The following is a 5,490-nucleotide window of genomic DNA, read 5'->3' on the forward strand; positions in this document are numbered from 1 at the left end:
GACTGCGCCACCCAGGCGCCCCAAAATATTTTCCTTTTAAGATAATTGTCTATTCAATTAAACAAGTTTTCCCCTCAAGTACCACCCAAATGTGTTATACATTCTTGATTCTGCCAAAATAATAAAAAATCAAAAGTATAATATTATATTTAGACATGCCCCAGAATTACAGGTATTTTAAGTCAGGATAGGGGACAAGCATGGAAACAGGACTATAACATAAGGCAGAATAAGATCACTACTATAACACAGGTCCGTACTGGTCCCAAAACATGAGTGTTCTATGCCACAGCCATTTTAACTTATCATTCTTCAAAACAAAACTTTCACAGCTCAAATAATTTCAGTAGCTCATAAATTTCTTCTTATTACACAAGAAAAAATAATCCCTAGTGGCTATCCTTTAACAAAAATACAGCCTTAACATTCCTTATGTAAACCTAGAATACGTTTTCTCAGTTTACAAGAAAAAAAATCAGAAATGTTGACATAGTTTTAGGATTATGTTTGCTGGTCTTTTTTAAGAGTCTTCAAGGTACTTTTTCATTTATATGTATGTACACACACACACATACACATAATTAACTTCTCTAATATTTAATAATTCATATAGGGACTAATTTCACTCATTAAAATGTGGCAGATGCTGGCAAATACAGTAATTTCCCCATGTGGCAAATGGCCTTCATCACAAACTACCCCATTCTAGAAGCCATTTCACATTCAAGTATTTAGTTTTCCTGTCTGCATTAACTTTAAAAAAGCATTTAATGTTGCCATTTGTGCTTGTGTGATGTGATGATACTAACTCTAAAGAACACATTTGTTAAACACCTTATAACTCAGAACAACCAGTTCACAAAACAGTTTGAATCATCCTTAATCATTTCTAGAAAAAAGATTAAGCTGGTGCTGTTTCAAACATCCAACTCTTTGCATGATACTTCAGCCACAGTAAGTCTGTCTGCCCTTCCAGACATCTTGGTAGGGCAGCTGAAATCTCACTCTGTTTATTTCAGAAGGCTTGTTCCTACTGCAATTCCATCATACTATGCTGAATATTACTATGAAGAGAAAGTTCTTCTCTGCCTTAGGCAATTGCAAGCAAGGATTATATAAAAAATCAATGGAAAAGAGAATGCTGCAGACACAATGCAATATTTAATTCTGGGGGAAGAGGACTAGCTGGACTTTAAGACATATATACGACAACTTATTTCTGAGACCATGCTCAAATTGTCCATTTAAATCCATAAGCAGGTTTGAATCAGGCTCAAATTCAGTAATGAAGCTATTATTGATTCTGTGGAACATGACTTCAAAATTGAGCAAATACTGAACAAACTATGAGGAGCTCTTAAACTCTGGACGTATGTACCTAGACATCTCAATTTAACAACCAGACATACATTAAACAGCATTAATAGCCAGGCACTTAATGGATCAATTCCCACTGTTTGTGTAATGTGGAAATAAAAAAGGCTTATTAAATGACAAGCTTTCCCTGGTTTGTGCTAATTAATTATACACCACATCTGACTGCTAATTTAGTGGGAAAATGCAGCCCCGAACCACAGTTTCAGCTTGAACTTTGCCTCACCATCACCCAGTTCAGCACAGAGTGCCGCTGCAGCCCGCCTCTGAACGACACCAGTATTAAATTAGAGCACAAGGCCATCAATTTAATAAGTGCTGCAGCAGGTAATTTGAATAAGGACATATTAGTATTCTACCAGTGCACAACTAAAAGCAGCTGACCTTTCAGACCAAAGAAGATCCTTGAACACATTCAGCTGAATCTGAGAACACAGTAATAATCTGACAGTGGTAAGAGTGCCAAGAGAGACGTTTACGATCCTGGACCCATTACTAGACATCAGGCTCTCTGTGGTATTACGCGAATAGTTTATATACCTCGGCCTCTCATTTTGCTCTTACTCCCTGCCATGAAAGAAAAGACACAGAACTCAAGCTCATAAAAAAAAAGAAATCTTATTTTCTTTCTTTTTTTAATCTTGTTTTCAATACATTTGGAAACTCTTATATTTTGGATTTGTGGTGCCAAGAACACAAAACTAATTGATGCACATGTAAATCAAATCTGAGAAGCCACATAAGAAATCATCAATTTCCTAAAATATGAGGCAAACTTAACATTAGCAAAAATAAACGTGAATCTATAAAAAAAAAAAAAAAAACCTGCTGTGAAACAACCAGGAACCACAGCACCTAGAGCGAATAAGAGCTTGGCCGCAGGAGTAAGAGTAGAACTGGGTTTGAGTCCCTGCTCTGTCACACATTTACCATCAAAGATGCAGTTACTGAATTCAATGAATTCAGTTCAACAGATGTTTATCAAGTCCATCCCAACCCATGTTGTAAGCCCTAAGGTTATAAGGATGAAAAAAGATTTGATCCCTGTTTTCAAGGAGATCAAAATCTAGCAATGGTGACAGAAACAGGCACTATTAGTCACAGTACAGAATGACAAACCCCTTCAAGCACAGAGAACAGTGATGAATTTGCCTGGTGGTTTCCAGGAAAGGTCCTCACACATGGCAATAGCGATTCTGGGTGTCACGAACATTTCACCAGCACAGAGGAAGGAATGCCCTCTGATGAGAAGTTTTCATCAAATGGCAAAACTACTACATTGTAATAGGAAGATATATCGGATTAAGTTGAAGAAGCATGAGAAGTTGTAAGCATGTGATCCTGTGTGCTTGAAAATGGTTTCTATGTAAGTATAAATACAATGTATTAGTGGGTTTACAATCAACGTGTGGAGGGAGCGGCCAAAATGTTTACTTTCTCGGCCTCACAATAAAAGTGTAAGTCAAAAAAACGTCTGGAGTTCCACCCAGAGGAAGGAATATGCAACTAAGCCAGGAGTGTGCAAGCACCACACTTTGGTAAAGGGGTTTCCCTCCCTAGACTTACTACTACACCATCCACTCTTCCTCTGCTATTTAGGTAACCAGGGGAGGGGAGGACAATAGGAAAGATGTCATTACAGATCTTAAAGCTACTTTATCTTTTTTTAAATTCTAAACTTTGACACCTTATCTAGTATTACTTACAAAATACTTCTTTCACGTTCTATAACCAGCACTGACACTGACACAGCAAATACTGATGCCGCCTTACTGCTTATTTACAGCTGCATGTATTCTAACCGGTTGTTGCCTGTGCTCTACAGGTTATTGAATATTTTGAGTATCACCTGCATAGCCACAGTCCCAGCAGAACACAGAGGATGAGGTAACTGAAGGGAAGAACTATTTAGAAAGTCTAGGTAGGAGTAAAAGAAACCACCGAGGTGCCTTGGGGCTACTAATTTGGGGCTGCAACCACTCCTATGACCAAAGAGGCAGGACAGGAGCCTTAGGAGAGAAACGGCCAATACATTGGCAATGTGGCAGGGCCAAACCTGATGAAGCAATACCCTGACCTCACTGAGCTGTCACCCTTGATCTTTTGCAATACCTCTTATTGGCCATATCCAACCAAGAAGCTTAAGTCTAAGAAATCCATGGATGCAGAACTAAAGTTTCTTTGTACCTATGGGGCACAAAGCAGAGAAGAGAGTGGTAGAGAGTGGTTCTGGAAAAGTGAAGGAAAAATAATCTAGCACATATTTTGCTCCTGCTTGTATTAACGGAGTTATACCAGCCTGTTCAAAGTCACAATGGAGAACTTCCTCCCAAGTCCAAGTCAGTCTTCCTGGTTTCTAGGGTCCCAGATAGTCTATGCTTCAGGAATCCCATTCCTAATCCTGCCTTTGTCTGGGAATAGCCTATTGTCAACAGCTTTCTGAAAATCTGAGTTGCCTATTAAAACATGCTATTCCTCTAGACTACTCTCTTTATAAATGATAGCTAAAGCTAAAAGTGGTTTTGTACCAATGGCTGCTGATATTCATGTATGCTCTTTTCACTTAACTTTTGAAAATTGCCTTCTCTGTAATGCAAAGCTGAACCAAAGGAAATATCAGTAATGACAGTCTTTTTGAAACCTACAAAATCATGTAGCAGCCTTCTGTTGCAGCCAATAAAAGTAAAATGAGAAACCATGCAGGCTTAGTCTAGGATAGTGGCATGGAGAGGTGATGGGGTGGAGGTGGCATATTCCCGAGATAGGACTTCATGACAATTGAATTTGGAGGATGAGGCAAGAGTCATGAATAACTGGTTTGAGTGGCTAATTCATTGCATAAGAATTCAATTAGGATGAAGAATAAAAGGAAATGTATAGGCTTTATAAACTTCATGAACCAACCTTATTTTTTCTTTATTGACTAAAATGCAACACTGAGAAAATAATTAAGTTTCAGGGAACCTGGGTGGCTCGGTCAGTTAAGCGTCTGACTCTTGATTTCAGCTCAGGTCATGATCTCATGGTTATGAGATCAAGCATTGTGTCAGGCTTGGTGCTGACAGCACAGAGCCTGCTTGGGATTCGGCCTCTCCCTCTCTCTGCCTCTGCCTGCCTCTCTCTCTCTCTCTCTCAAAATAAGTAAATAAATAAACTTTTTCAAAAAAGAAAACAATTAGGTTTTCAATGATTTTTCAGTTTAGAAGAAGTGCAGGAGGTAAGCAAGTGACATTTGGGAATCCCTCAAGAAAATGCTACATTTGCAGGGTATAAGACTAGAATAAATTTACCCCATAATAAGTGACCTAAAGCCTCGTTACAACATTATGAATATGAAATTATCACAGTATAAACATCGAGATATCTTAAATAACTGCCATTGTCATTCTTACATATAAGCTACAAGGTGAGGGAGAAAAACACCTCACTTGAATATTAATTTTTAGTAATACACAAGGAAATGAAGAACAAAACATAAACACAGCTGAAGTAGCATAGGTAAATATATTCAGTGTCACATTCATTTATTTTTAAACCCATTCATTTATTTTTAAACTCATGTCATCAAGGTACTTAATTATACGCAGGAAAAACCAACTCTAAGCAGAAAATAAAATTATTAAAATAGCAGGTTATAGGGCACAGGACAGAGAGCTCTGTAAAAGCCTCCAGATACAACAGGTAAGCAGTTGAAACAGGGAGACCTTGATTCACTGTTGCAATTGGCAGTGAGAAGTAGCCCCTAGGGCAAAACCGTTCCAATCATCCCTGCTCTTTTTGCTCAGTGCCAGCATTTGTCTCTACTAGCAGCAACCTTCAACACAGGCAAAGAAAATGCAGAAACTAGAGAAGAACATCACTTACATCCTAACAATAACAAAGCAGATTACCTATAAAATCACAGATGGTTTTACATCCATTAGTGTGCTGAGAATGCAAAGAAGCCCAATAAACCATAATCCAGAAAATGCTGAACTTCTTGGCTACTTGTGTCTTTGGTACAGACATGGGAGTAGAAAGAAGCCACCTTGGACACAGGTAAGAATAAAACACCTACAATTTTAACTAAATTTTAAATACCAATTAGGGGATGGCATGAGACTTTAGAACCCCTGG

Source organism: Neofelis nebulosa, chromosome 1 (genome assembly GCF_028018385.1).
Source record: "Neofelis nebulosa isolate mNeoNeb1 chromosome 1, mNeoNeb1.pri, whole genome shotgun sequence".
Lineage (NCBI taxonomy): Eukaryota > Metazoa > Chordata > Mammalia > Carnivora > Felidae > Neofelis > Neofelis nebulosa.